The following is a 16,105-nucleotide window of genomic DNA, read 5'->3' on the forward strand; positions in this document are numbered from 1 at the left end:
ATTCTATTGAATTTTTTAAATTTTCATCCTCTCTCACAACCAGATTCTATGGCCTAGTTTTTAAAAGCAGTGTAGAATGTTTGGACCAGGTATTAGGCATTCAGAAGGCACTTTCAGCCTTCACTGTGGCTGCAGTTAAGCATGGGAGATATTCAAGAAGCAAGCAAATAATTATAATTTGTAGTATATTCTATGAAGGCAACCAGGATGGAATTCTGATAAAATTAGGAGACCTAATTTGTAAAGAGTGGCCAAAGAAGGCCTCTTTGAAGCAGTAGTAAGTTAAGCTGAGACCCAAAAGATGAAAAAGAGACACACATACCAAGGGCAGGGGGAAGAGCATTCCTGGGAGAGGCAACCACATTCCACTAGGCTGGAAGGAGCCTTTTGAAGAACTGGCAGAAGGTCAGTGCATCTCCCTGTAGTGAGAGAGGAGAAGGGCTTAGGAAATGAAGTTGGAAAGAGAGGCAGGGGCAAAGCACGCAAGGGATTATAGGCAATAGTGAAGAGTTTGTATTTAATTCTAAGTATAGTGGGGTTGAGTAATTTTTGAATTGCGATAAATCAGGTTATGCAACTAAAGTTATTGTAAATCATCCTTTGACCTTGATTGTTGAAGATTCCATATCACATTTTCAAAATCTTACCAAGTTCCAAGAAAACTGACTGACTTTCCAATGATTTTGGAGGCAACATGTACAAAGTAAGCTCATGCAGCCAATGAATAAATGGAAGAATTCCCTTTGGGAATGGAAATAACAATAGTGCAAACTCAAATTCAAGTGTATCTGAGACAATTTCCATTGTAAATGAACAAGTTTTTGTTGTTTGCTTGCTTGTTTTTCATTGCTGCATAAAATTTTTCACATTGAATCTTTCTAATGTGGCACACAGTTGGCTACTCACAAATTTCCATCTCCCCAACTTGTATATGGACAGCTGTGCCTAAAAAAATAGGTGAAAGATTACATTTGCCAGTTCTCTTGGTATTCCCATTTTATGGCTTTTGTGGGAATGCAGTTCAAGCTTGCCTGCTATTTTATTTAATACACCTCCTTGTAAATTCCAGCTGTTGACCATGTAATTAATCCCTGTATGGAAAAATATTGGCATTTGTTCCTGCAATACCTGAGCTTCATCCCAACAGAATTATATTCATCATAGCCCTTTCCATTACCCTACAGCTGTTCCTTAGAACCATTTTATGTGCCACACAATTAGTGTACACCAGGATTCTGCTCCCAACTTCAGCACCATTGTTCTGAACCATGACTTTCATTTATTCTTCTTGGTTTCAAGTCACTGAAATCTGGCATTTGAAGTAACAAGCATGTCCTATGTTACTCCTAGAAAAGCTTAGTGCTTAACTTGTTAACTGACTATAGTGTGTGGTCACTAGAATAAGCACGGTGTTCAATCTTGAAAATTATCACTGAGATAAGAGATGGTCTTTGACACTTATCCTTGGCCACAGGATTCTCTCATTAGGCCCTTTTTGGCTTTCTGTGCTACATCTTATCTTTCTTAGTCAATCATCTTTGTGATCTCTGCTTTTTATAAATATATGGAGAGTTGTTTTCCTTTATTACACCAAAATAAAAATGGCTAAGAATTTCAAGCATGACCCTTACAGGAGTATTTGCCTTTTTATAGGGAGCCAAGTTTTCCCACTCCAGTATTCTTGCCTGGAGAATCCCATGGATGGAGGAGCCTGGTGGGCTACAGTCCACGGGGTCTCAAAGCGTCGGATACAACTGAGTGACTTAATTAACTAACTAACTAAGTTTTAAGATAAAGGGAAAACTCACCTGCTTTTTGTCCAGGTGACTAAACAAAGCTCTATAAAGTTAGCCCATCCCTGACATGTCATCTTGTAATTAGAACCTATACAACATGTATAAGGGCATCTCTGTTCATTATAACATGCTGTCTGGAATAAGGATGATATCCAGATTATGGTATTGATCTGATGGCAAAATAAATCCTCAAACATTTTCAAAAATTCATAGAAGATCATCAGCTTTGCAACAACGTCCAGAAATCAAGTTTTTTAATAAGCCCCAAGAAGGACGGACTAATTTTTTTAATTAATATTATCTGGAAATTTATCATAGGGTCTGGCAAATACACATACTAATGAAGAACTGGATTGAGGACATAATTATGAAAGTAAATCACACATTTGACGGGTTATATTTTCTTTAGGATAGAGATGAAGAAGATACATTATCAACCCAAATATGAATAGATTTTAATGTATTTTTGTAATATATAAAGTTGAAAACTGGTAAAATCTTAAAAATTATTTATTAAATTAAATCTAGTTGACAAATGGGGATTTGTAGTGAACATAATTTTATGGTTGGAAAAGAAATTAAGTTCTGTAAAATCCACTGGAGTGCAAAATTTTAAGGACAAAATGTTGACGAAAATTTCTTAAGAATTGGCTAATTTGTCATTTCCTCTAGGATAGTCAAAGGTCCACAGAATGTCTCTGTTAGCCATAACACAAATAGAAACAAAGGAAACAGGTATCGGTGTAAGAATATACTTATTTCTTCAACTAATATATTTGATGATTTACTATATTTAACATCAGAAAGGTATAAAAGTAAATTAGACATGTCTTTAAAAAGTTGTTCATAGTATTGCAGGAAAGGGGACCCCTTCCAGGGTCTGAAAGTGGGCTCTTGTCTAACACTTGGAAATGAATTGTCCGAGGAGACACGTGTGCTGACAAAGCAGATATTTCACTGGAAAGGGTGCCTGGGTGGAGAGCAGTAGGATAGGGAACCCAGAAGAACTGCTCTGCCACCTGGCTGTAGTCTCAGGTTTTATGATGAAGGGATTAGTTTCTGGGTTGTCTTTAGCCAATCATTCTGACTCAGGTCCTTCCTTGGCCTTATTCAGCCAAGATGAATGCCAGAGAGGATTCTGGGAGGTGTCTGACATGTCATGTCTCCTTTTGATCTTTCCCAAACTCTTCCGGTTGGTGGTGGCTTATTAGTTCTGTGTTCCTTACCAGGACCTCCTGTCGTAAAACAACTCATGCAAATGGTTACTATGGTGCCTGGTCAGGATGGGTGGTTTCAGTCAGTGTGCTTCCCCTAACAATGGTAGGGAAGAAAATACAAATATGAAAGATTTAACAAAATATAATAAATTAAGTAAATCTAAACACTGTAGTGTACCTAGTATATTACTTGTGGAATATTACCATTATCATCCACATCAAATGATTCCCTTATTAGTTTTAGAAAATTATCAGAATTGTACATAACAGTATTGATGTGCATTAAAAACTATACTTCCTGACACTGTTATAGAATCTTCGCTTTTGTATTGTGAGTTGTTTCACATTTTTCGGATTGGGATAGGACTAAAATTTTATAAACATTTTCCTTCAAAATATAAGAATATAAATTATAGCCATTTTAATATATTTTTAAACACTGAAAACCTGTTAGTACAGGTTTAGATATGAGACATCTGGAAGACAGCTTTAGAACAAAGTCTATCCCAAATGTTATCTCCTCTATACAGAAAGCCATCAGGAATTTTACCACAGTGAAGGCAGGGCCCACGGGGCCGAAGGCCAGTGTAAGCAAGGCTGTGGTGTAAACGGCTTTTCAAGGTTTATCCAGCTAAGATACGTGTATAGTGTGTATAAAATTATTAGTTACGGATGTATCCTTCACACTGTTGCTGATTCTGTAAAAGGCTCCTACTCTTCATGAATCTCAGAGAAAAGTCATTGCTTTACACCCCTGCATTTCCCCCTCTGCAAACAAATGGTTGGAAGGGAATCCACTCTACAGACTGCCTCTTATCCTCACACTATTTCTCACTTTACAGCATCTAAGTCGAGAACAACTTAAACAGGAATTTATTTACTTTTATGTAAATACAGAAAAAAATAATCTTTCTTTATTAAAAAAAAAGCTAGAAAATTATTTTCTTTACTGCAAATTAACACATTATGGTTGTCTGTCAGAAACTGGTGCTGGGGAAGCTGGATAGCTGCATATAAATCAAAGAAGCTGGAGCACACCTCACTATATACAAAAATAAACTCAAAATGGCTTGAAGACTTAAACATAAGACACAACACCATAAAACTCCTAGAAGAGAACACAGGCAAAACACTCTCTGACATAAATCGTAGCAATGTTTTCTTAGGTCAGTCTCCCAAGGCAACAGAAATAAAAGCAAAAATAAACAAATGGAACCTAATTAAACTAATAAGCTTTTGCACAGCAAAAGAAACCATAAACAAATGAAAAGACAACCTACACACTGGGGGAAAATATTTGCAAATAATGTGATCAACAAGGGCTTAATTTCTAAATACACAAACAGCCATGCAATTCAACAATAAAAAACAACCCAATCAAAAAATGAACATCTAAATAGATATTTCTCCAAAGAAGACGTTGCACGTGCATGAGTGCCAAGTCGCTTCAGTCGTGTCTGACTTTTTGCGACCCCATGGACTGTAGCCCATCACACTCCTCTGTCCATGAAATTCTCCAGGCAAGAATATTGGAGTGGGTTGTCATTTCCTCTGCGGGGGATCTTCCCAACCCAAGGGTCAAACCCACCTCTCTAATGTCTCCTGCATTGCAAGTGGGTTCTTTACCACTAGCACCACCTAGGAAGCTGTTGGTAGGAATATACTGTTGGTAGGAATGTAAATATATCATGTATGTATGCATACACACACACACACAATGGAATACTGTGCTATGAACTCAGTTGCTCAGTCGTGTCTGACTCTGATCACATGGACTGTATGTACGGTATATATACACACAGACATGCACACACACAATGGAATAGTACTCAGCCATAAAACAGAACGAAATAATGCCATTTGTAGCAACAGGGATGGACTTAGAGAGTGTCATGCTAAGTGAAATAAGTCAGAAAGAGGAAGACAAGTACTATATGATATCACTTATATGTGGAAAATAAAATATGACACAAATGAACTTTTCTCCAAAACCCAAAACAGACTCACAGATATAGAGAACATACTTGTATTTGCCAAGGGGGTAGGGAAAAAAGGATTGAAAGTTTGGGGTTAGCAGATACAAACCATTATATATAGGATGGATAAAGAACAAGGTCCTAGTTTATAGTATAGGAACTATATCCAATATCCTGTGATAAACCATAATGGAAAAGAATACCAAAAAGAACATATATAACTGAGTCACTTTGCATACAGCAGAAATTAATACAACATTGCAAATTAACTGAAGTTCAATAAAATTTAAAAATAAACTACTCTTGTCTGGGATGTCTACTGGCTCTGGACTCTCACCCCCTTAATGGGCCAGTTGAGTTCTCTAAAGACCCACAGATCCTAGCTCAAGGACTAATGCCAGTGAGGACTGGGTAGAAGAAAGAATGAGCAGTGGGATGATCCCTAGAATATTATCGTCTGTCACCTTCTCTACACCAAGCATTCCTCTCTTTGCGCGTAAGCAATCTGCCAGAAATGGGAAGATATTTTTCTTCTTCCAAATTAGAATGCCTTGCCATGAAAGGAATGTTACACTGGGTGGTTGATTGAAGCTGAAACTTCAGCTAGTATATAGTTCAGCTGGAACTATAATTATATACATTAAATTGTAATACAGTTTGTGGTAAGAGGCTTTCTAAATAACAAACAGCTAATTCACAATGGAATTTTTGGAACACAGTTCAAAATAATACCCATGGAAATGCTTTTCTTCACTCAACAAAGAGCCTGTGTTAGGTTGCTTATGATCCCATTATAGTCAAGTAAGATGACAGCTGCAGTGTCTTATAGTTTGCTCTTCTCTTTCAAAGCCACATCTGTAGTCAAGAATACAACATCGTCCGGCTGAGGCATACTGAGGGCAATTGCTTGCCCTGCTTCCCCAAACTCAGCTTGCACCTCACCCCTCTAAGAAGGGAGGGATGCAGGGGGACCACATGTAACCACTTTATACTTTTCCTTCTCTTTCAAACTACTTCTCTAGGACCATCTTCCATAGTTAAGTGCAAAGTCTTCCAATTTTGTGTTGATCAGAAGTGGATTGGCCGAAGTGGTTATGCATAAATGAAATTTTAATAATCACCCACATATGTACACGCCATCTATCTACTTTCAATTTTCTTCTATCAAGAAAATTAAAAACTAATGTTAAATTTTTCATTTTCCTGAAAGTAATGCTGATACACACCTATTCTGCTTTCTGTGAAGGAGAATTTTGATCTGGTGAAACCATAAAAGTAAAAATCTGTTGTGGAGAATACTGGCTTAATTCATATTAAAACTTTAATACCACTATTTTCTTAATTTTATGTCCACCTCCAGGAATTTCTACTGAGACTTTGTGACTCACATTTATTTTTCTGATGCTATTTGTGGTCAAACCTACATCATTCCAACCTCATAGTTGTTCTACTATCTGTTAAGAGACATTTCTCAATTAGTTTAAAAAAATTTCTCTATACATGACTTATATAGTCATGATAGTAAATAAATAATCTTTAAAAATGAGAAACAATAAAATTGGTTAAGTACAAATAAGCAGAAGAGAAGGTTCACACATTGGAAGAGAAAGAACAATGTGAGGCATAGGATATGAACCCAGGGTTTGGGAAAGTAAATTTTAAAAATGCTGCTGTTGCTTCAGTTGTGTCCAACTCTGTGTGACCTCACAGACGGCAGCCCACCAGGCTCCTCCGTCCATGGGATTTTCCAGGCAAGAGTACTGGAGTGGGTTGTCATTTCCTTCTTTAATAAGTTTTAAAATATGGTTATTCAAAAGATGTATATGTACAGTTTTAGTAAGGGAAAAAAGAAGGCAATGAGAGTAGGATACTTTATCATTTGGGAATTCTGAAGAAATACAGGAAAAACATTAGAAATTCTGGAAATTTGGAAGAATTCTCCATTTGTACAGTGGAGAGTTGAGGCTGTGGGGACAGAAAGGGAACTGAGAAGTGAGAGTCCTCGGGGACTGGGGCTTTCCAATCTTTCTGTGTTTTCATCTGGAATACATTATTGCAAGATCCTTCCACACTAAATCCAGAATCCCCTTTCAGAGCTTTAAACCCTATCTGCTTTCTACTAAGAAAACTACTGTAAAGTTTTCAATTAATTTTAAAGAACTGTAGTTTTAGGTTACTTGGAGAAATTATTTTTTATTGAAGACAGACAAGCAGAAAGTCTAGAAAATATCTTAGATACACATACGCAGGAAAAATGTATGAACATTGAGAGGAAAGTGAACAAATTGATTGGATGGAATGTCAAGATCATGAAAGACATTTTCAGTTCCATTAATGTTATTCCATGGATTTTAGGCAGTAAATCAGAAATTTTAAAATGAACTCTCTTGAATATTGTTTCCATGCCACTACTGGTTGCTTTGTTTATTCAGTCTTTAAAAATATCTTCTTAATCCATCTGTTTTTCTCCAGCTCCACAGCCTACCCTGGGCTTAGCCACCATCTTGGCTCCTGCAAGGATTTCCATAGGTTCCTTACTGCTCTACCAGCATCCACTCTGACTTCTTCTAATTCTCATCCACATTTAAACCAGAGTGAATTTTCAAAACAATAACAAAAATGTTACTAATAACAACCATATCCTACTAATCTTACAGCAAAATTCTTCACTGGCCTCACATCATCCCTTTCTGACCTCGGTTGCTGCAGCTTTAAAACCTCCTGCATTATCACACTGTAATCATTCTGGCCTACAGACTTTCTCATCCTTCCTCCTTGCTCAGACCTCCCCAGCAGCCAGAGGAAAACTTTTCACCCCTGTCTCTTCTCATCATGTTAACTTTTGCTCACTTGTTAGATCTCAATTCAAAAGCACTTTGCCTCAGAGAGTACTTCCTAACTACCTCTCAGACTAGACCAGAAACCCTTGGAGTATTTCATATCTCCCAGTTTTGTGGGTTTTTTTCTTCATATTAATCTGTTTGTCTTTATATTTTGCTTCATGTGATCCTTTGTGAAACTGCTTTCCTTTTCAATAGACTATCCATAAGGGGAGAGAATGTCTTATTCACAATTTATATCCCCAAGATATAATACATCTGATGTTTGGTCTTTAATAAGTTGAATAAATGAAGAAAATAGAATAGATTTATGACTGTGACGTGAATCTCACTACTGTATAAATTTTTTAAATACCCTCTTTCCATTCAATGACTACTTTTTGGCTAATATTGAATGTCATTTAGAAATTCCATGAAGGGTATTTTTTGGTCAACTTTATTGATTTCAAAGCACATCCCCTCTTTCAGTTTCAGTTCAGTCACTCAGTTATGTCTGACTCTTTGCAACCCCATGGATTGCAACACCCCAGGCTTCCCTGTCCATCACCAACTCCCAGAGCTTACTCAAACTCATGTCCACTGAGTCAGTGATGCCACCCAACCATCTCATCCTCTGTCATCCCCTTCTCCTCTCACCTTCAATTTTTCCCAGCATCAGGGTCTTTTCAAATGAGTCAATTCTTCGCATCAGGTAGCCAATGTATTGGAGTTTCAGCTTCAGCATTAGTCCTTTCAATGAACACCCAGGACTGATCTCCTTTAGGATGGACTGGTTGGATCTCCTTGCAGTCCAAGGGACTCTCAAGAGTCTTCTCCAACACCACAGTTCAAAAGCATCAATTCTTCGGCGCTCCACTTTCTTTATAGTCCAACTCTCACATCTGTACACAACTACTGGAGAAACCATAGCTTTGACCAGACAGACCTTTGTTGGCAAAGTAATGAATGTCTCTGCTTTTTAATATGCTGCCTAGGTTGGTCACAGCTTTTCTTCCAAGGAGCAAGCATCTTTTAATTTCATGACTACAGTCACCATCTGCAGTGATTTTTGGAGCCCCCCAAAATAGTCTCTTACTGTTTGCATTGTTTCCCCATCTATTTGCCATGAAGTGATGGGACCAGATGCCATGATCTTTGTTTTCTGAATGTTGATTTTAAGTCAACTTTTTCACTCTCTTCTTTCACTTTCGTCAAGAGGCTCTTTAGTTCCTCTTCCTTTCTGCCACAAGGGTAGTGTCATCTGCATATATGAGGTTATTGATATTCCTCCCAGCAATCTTGATTCCAGCTTGTGCTAGAGTGAGTTAAAAACATCCTTCATGAAATATTTGATTTGGGATAGATAAATCCAAACATGATTGAAAATTTATTTAGACCACTTGGTCTCTTCTTCAACTTAAAGTCTTAATTTAAATATTAGTTCCTCTAGAGAAACTGTCTGGGTCCCTCAGATAAAATAAGTATCCTTCTCTTGTAAAACCAAAATTGATATTTCTTGTGGGAAGGTGACTTCACATAAAATTCAGGAACAAAGCATCCTTCCACCTTGAGTATTCATCATCATGGTGACCTCATGGTCATTTAAATGCAACCAGTCAATAGGCAAAGAGAGCTGGGAGAAGCTATTCTTGCTTTTTAAATGACACACACTTCTTCCTATATTTCCATTGGTGAGAACCTCTTACATGACTACACCCTACTTAGAAGGAAGATTGGGAATACACCCCAGGAAGAAGAAGAAACAGGGCTGGGGAGCTCCAAGAAGTAGCTCCCTATCTGAGTCTCAGGGACCTAAGCTTTATCAAATATCCACTAAGATCTATGTGTAACTCTGTACCATGGAGTCATCCCAGAAAAAAAAAGGGGGGGGAAGTGAAAGTTGCTCAGTCATGTCCAATTCTTTGTGACCCCATGTACTGTAGCCCAACAGACTCCTCTGTCCATGGAATTCTCCAGGTAAGAATATTGGAGTGGATAGCCATTCCTTCTCCAGGGGATCTCCCCAACCAGGGATAGAACCTGGGTTTCCTGCACTGTAGGCAGATTCTTTACTGTGTGAACCAGAAGACAAGCCTTGTGGAATGAATGAATCATTACGGTATTTTTACATAATACTGTTTATCATGGTGATATCAAGGCAGCTCCAGGAAAAGTTAAATTTGAAACTGATGCTCCAGGGTTTTAGTAAATTTGCATCAAGTTTTCCTGCTAACCTCCAAGTCAGTCAGAATCACTGCAGCGTGTGCCTCCTAGATGATCGTCCAGCAGCTACAGTGGGGCCCTTTTAGACCTAAGACTCCTCCACTCCGACCCATCACTGCCTGCCCACCCAAGCTGCTTGACTGAGGATAAGGCCTGTGTGGACATCAGCAACAGCAGGGATGAAGGAAGGAGATCTTGCACTCTGCAGGAGAGGGTTTGGTGAGAGAATTCAACAATGACTTTAAATCAGAAAAGTTAAATAAGAAGGTGTGTCCATAAACTGTGCTACAAAGGAAAAGTAACCTCTATAAAGGCCTCTCCAACTTTGCCTTTTGTAACTGCCTTTGCCTTGATCCTAGATAATTCGTTATGGATTTTTTTTTTTTTATAGTTCAGTTCAAAGAAATGAAAGTATTTCAAAATGTTATACCTGTTTTTTCTTATAAGCAAAGAAAATACACAACATAAAAGTAAAATATTTATAGAATAGTAAATCATAAATCAGAAAAATCTAAAATTATATTTAAGTAAGCAAGCTATCATCTCTCCATAATCCATTTCACCTTCCATAATTATAGTCTCAATTAGTCACTTCATTGTACCAATCATCCAAGCAAGAAACAATGGAAGACATATCTTAATTATCCTTGACTCTATTACATCCAGTCTATCAACATGTGATATTTAGTCTACATACTACATATTTCTTTACTGATCACCTTCTCTACATCATGTTATCTAGAATAGAGCCCGTTTTTTTTTTTTTTTTTGCTTCTCACAAAGACACAGATGACCATCACACCCTACTTCTCCAAGCTCCATACTACTTGGTACTCTCCTAATGCTATGAGTATGCCTCCATATTATAACTGACATTACTAAGTCCATCACAGTCCTTGTCTATAAAATGGAGGTTATAATAGGATTTAAGCCGTTGTGCATGTGTGCTCAGATGCTTCAGTCATGTCTGACTCTTTGTTCATGAGATTATCCTGGTAAGAATACTGGAGTGTGTTGCCATTTCCTCCTCTAGGGGAACTTCCCGACCCAGGGACTGAACCCATGTCTCCTGTAGCTCCTCATTGGCAGGCGGATTCTTTACTTCTGAGTTACCTGGGCTTCCCTTTAAGCCACTGGGTTGTTTTAAATGAGAGTGCTTGAAAAGTTCTTATCACTTTGTCTTACAGTTACTTACAGTATTTCTTATATGCCTAAGTACTACCAACACTGTTTTTTAGTTTGTCTATGTGTATATGTGTGTGTATGTGTGTGTATATTAGTCATTCAGTCATTTCTAACTCTTTGTGACCCCATGGACTGACTGTAGTTCATCAGGCTCCTCTGTCTATGGAATTCTCCAGGCAGGAATACTGGAGGGGTTTGCCATTTCTTTCTCCAGGGGATCTTCCTGACCCAGGGATCAAACCCACATCTCTTGTGGCTCTTGTATTGCAAGCAGATTCTTTACCCATTGAGTAATCAGGGAAGCCCCTAATATCTACTAAGGTACCCCATGAATACTGTAACTAGTAATCACAAAAATTACATATGTGCAGTGTTGGAGAAATATAGCTATTATGATAGCTTTCCCTCATATATGACTGGAATCTTTTCTTCTTTTCAGATAGTACTATTTCTCCATTTTAGTAGAATACATATTTTCAAGTAATTTCTCTAAAAAAGTGCAATTTAAATTTCAGGATAGAGTCTTTTGTAGAGAGACAAATATACTCTTCCACTGCTATTCACAGGTGTAGATCTCTCAAGAATATTCAAATCAGTCAACCAGGACTCCTCGACTGAAAAGCTCAGTTTGTTTAATGTGCAAAACCTCAGAACTATTGTTAAAATTCCAAGCAAACTAGAAGTTATTTGAGCCAGAAATGACACAATTGTATACAGACCTCCAAACCAGTGGTTCTTCCCTAGAGCACTTTTAATCATTCTAAGAGAAAATAGTTTTATTTTAAAAAGCTTAAAACTTGGAACTGTACAGAGTGTTGGGAAAAAAGACTGACAAAGTGACCTTGCAAAGTGAACTCTTCGCCTGCAAGTGACCACCACGGGCAAAGCTTCCAGAAAGCTTTTAAGTCTATAAACGGAAAAATCTGGAATCATAGGTACCAGAAATATGCAGTGGCTTAAGTAAAGATCAGTTTTATATGATTATTATTTTTGAATTTGAATCAGAAAAGCCTCTGTTTTTTAGTAGTTAGGAACTTCAAGAACTGAGATGTGAATACTCAGTCTGACCATCTTAGTTTAAGTATCTTATAATAAAAAGAGGCACAAGATCCCAATAAAAGTGCTAAAAGAAATTCTTTCTCTGCAACTTGAAAATTTTATTCTAAAGCTTTTACAGAAGAATAAACAATAAACAATAATATCCAGGGAAACTTAGACAAAGAACAATAGAGGATTGACAGAACTAGGTACTAAGATATACCACAAAATATCAGAAAGAAAAATGGTATTGTACTCAATATGAATAACCAGGTAGACCAAAAGAAAAGAATAGAAATTCCAGAACTAGATTCAAATACATATGGGAAATAAAAATATGATAAACCAGGCTTTTCATATCAATAAGCTTCTGATGCACTTTTAAATAACTGGTTTTGGAACAACTGAATAGCCACTTGGAGAAAGATAAAGCTGGACTGATCCCTAACTATATACTCCAAGAAAAACTCCAAAAAAGAATACATATATATATATATATATATATATATTTTAAAAGAAAACCATATAAAATATGATATGAAAACATGAGTGAATTGTCTTATTACTTTCAACTAGGGAAGACTTTACTAAATATATAAATTCCAAAAGCCATAAGAGAGAAGACTGACAAAGGAAAACACATAATATTAAAAACTTGTACAAGTCAAGAATTGGGGGAAAATAGTATAAGAAAATTGCAAGACAAATAACACATTAAAAAAAAAAACTTGCAACAACTATCAAAGACAAAAGTAAATTTTCCTGATATGTGAAGAGCGACTAGAAAGTGAAAAAAGACCAAAAGTTCCTGACCGAACTATGAGGGAAAGATTTGAACAAAGAGTACATAGAGGAAAAAAATGCCCCTTAAACACACTAAATGATGCTCAACCTCACTCATATTAAGAAATGTAAAGTAAAACCATAGCAAGGTACCATTTCTTATTTACCAGCTTGGCGGAAAAAAGGTCATATCATTGGTGGGAAACAGAATGATGCTACTCCTACGCACAAGAGTTTCACCACCTCTAACAAGATTCCAGATATTATCTTTAGTTGGGGAAAACCCACTTCCAATAATTTATTCTACTGATATGTCTCCACAAGTATGAAATCACATACACACAAGGGTATTCACTGCAACATTGTTAGTAAGAGCAGAAGACTGGGGGAAAAACCCCGAGTCTCTAGCAATAAAAAAATAGTTGAATAAACTCTGATACAGCCACTCAGTGCAATACCAAGCAGTTTTTAAAAAGGAAGATCTGTATGCACTGATGTGGAGAGATTGCCTCCATATATCCTTAAGCAAATATATGCAAGTACAGAGGAGTATCTATCTTATGCTATATTTTGTATAAGAAGGAAGAAAAATGCAATGAGTATTTGCAAAATAAAACAATGAAAAGGTAAGCAAGAAACTAATAAAATTGTATATCTGTAGGGAAAAGGTCACAGAATAAGATGGAAAGGGTTAAGTAAGTAAAAGAAAGAAATTAATCAACATATAGTTGAGTATTTAGCAAAGTCGGCATCAGGGGTGCCACCCTCTATGCAGTCAAAAATCCACATATAACTTACAGTTGGCCCTCCTGATGCACAGGGCTTTCCAGGTGGCACTAGTGGCAAAGAATCTGCCTGCCAATACTCTAGATGAAAGAGATGTGGATTCCATCCCTGGGTTAGAAAGACTCCCTGGAGAATGGCATGGCAACCCACTCCAGTATTCTTGCCTGGAAAATTCCAAGGGCAGAGGAGTCTGGCAGGCTATAGTCCATTGGGTCACAAAGAGTTGGACACGACTGAAGTGACTTAGCATGTTTGGTATCATCGTTTCTTATATCCTTGGTTCTATGGTATTTGCAGATTCACCCAACAGTGATCATGCACTATACTACTGTAGTATTCACTACTGAAAAAAATCTGTACATAAGTGAACCTATGTAATTTCAACCAGTGTGGTTCAAAAGTCAATTGTAGAGGGCAAGGGAATAAAAATGCAAGGAGCAGGGATGAAAGCAAAACACTGTGTATATATATGTCTATACAATTTTAACTTTTGAATCATGAAAATGCATTATTACTTGAAAAATTTTAAACTAATTATAAAATAATTCCCTAAAACTGAAATTAATTGTCTACTGATAGTCTAAAAGCAATGTCAGCTGAATGAGTACCCATAGCATCCAGATTTTAAACTCTTTTTTCATCCTCAGAAAGATCAGATTTTTTTGGAAAATTTTAATTTTAAAATTGGGATAAAGAAGGCCTTATGTGAGCCTGGAACATATTTTTTTGTGTGTCAGAAATAAAGAAGCTTTCCAAAATTGGGGGTTATGGGGGAGGTCACACTGAGTGAAGGTACAGAGGAGCTAGTTTGAAAGTGTCACACCAGCCAAAACTGTGGGTAAAACAAGTAAAACAAAATGACGATTTAACGGATTGGTAGCAGGGTAGCTATGGAAGGCTTCACAAAAAAAAAGCTGACTTTTGAGCGAAGATCTATAAGAGGAAACTTGTATGTTAATATCTGAGAGAAGAATATTCTAAACCCAGAGAGACATCATCAAGGGCTCTAAACTAGGAAGGTAAATAGAATCTTGGAAAGCCAGTGTGGCTGGAGCATAAGCAGTCATGGGGAGGCTGGAGAAAGATGACATCACGAGCAACAGTCAGTCCAGATCACAGGAGGAGCACACAGCGCTGGCTTAATGGCCAACTAACAGTGATGCCTGCTGGACACTGGAAAGACCGAGGCACTTGCTATCCTGTGGCCAAGCATCTTAGAACTGACACGTCTGTTACTTGGAAAGCCAATCAACTACCTTTGAATCTTTGGTTCAAAGGTGAGAAAGTTAGAAAAATGTTAAAAGTGTGGTTGATTTTTACTAGATGCAGGTAGCAATATCTCAGAAGAAAGAATAAGCTTGGGCAAGAACTGGCTGTTTAGAAGCAGCAATAAAAGGAAATAGAGGTTTGAGGCCTCAGAATGCTAGCAAAGCTCATAGCTACCAACTCAAAACAGAGTAAATACAAATAAAAAGTCCTTAAACAACACAGCCCCATTAAGACTCAACTCTGTGGCAATGATCAGATTAAGGGAATGGTCTTCTCCCTTAAACTAATGGCTTCAGATCTGGCAACATTCTGTGGAGAGAGTGGCCTAGAAGCAAGGAAGTAGACCCTGGGCTTGACCAATATGTCTAGGGAAGTTTGTGGGTAAACTAATGATAACAAATCAACCCAACGCCTACTAAGTTTTCAAGGGAATTGTAATGACAAAATAAAACAAACCTCAACTGAAAAGCACTTTGAGTTTTAGGGCCAAAAAACAATTCTTGGGGCTCCAACTGTGTGCCAGGATGGAGTGGGCTACAAAAGTTTTACAGCCCCAGAATTGACAGTCCCTTAAATCCACTTCAGTTGTGGCCATGGAAGATAATAGGCAAGGACAAACCACCCAGAAAGTGGAACCAGAGTTCACAAAGAACAATGAACAAAAGCATTCCTACCAGAGAGCAAACTAGGTCTAAGAGAGGAACGCCATTCACCAGGGGTCACAGCACTGACAATGCTCACCCCTCAGGCTTTCATCATGGTTGTGAATCTCTCTTTTCAAAGCACAAATTTGAATTGTAATTATCTTGTCCCTGCTTAGACATTGTGTTATGTGTGTGTGTGCCTGTTTGTGCCGGAGGACGAATTGGAAGGGTAGGGGCCATAAATCTGTCTTTAGCCTATAGGCCTCTAGAGCTACTTTTAGACCTAATGAATAGTACTATGCAGCACCTACAGATCCAGACCTTTGCAATGGATGCAGTAAATGAATGGGACTTTGGGTTATTCCCTCC

At 37.6% G+C, this 16,105-nt stretch overlaps 1 long non-coding RNA gene across 1 annotated transcript in view; it reads right to left on the minus strand.

The window, feature by feature from the left end:
* Positions 1-16,105, minus strand: part of LOC139032196 (uncharacterized) — a 156,765-nt gene that overhangs the window by 21,203 nt on the left and 119,457 nt on the right. Inside the window, exon 2 of the long non-coding RNA XR_011484720.1 lies at positions 323-419. This is a non-coding gene — a long non-coding RNA (uncharacterized lncRNA). The remainder of the gene's footprint in view (positions 1-322; positions 420-16,105) is intronic.

Source organism: Odocoileus virginianus, chromosome 3 (genome assembly GCF_023699985.2).
Source record: "Odocoileus virginianus isolate 20LAN1187 ecotype Illinois chromosome 3, Ovbor_1.2, whole genome shotgun sequence".
Classification (NCBI taxonomy): domain Eukaryota; kingdom Metazoa; phylum Chordata; class Mammalia; order Artiodactyla; family Cervidae; genus Odocoileus; species Odocoileus virginianus.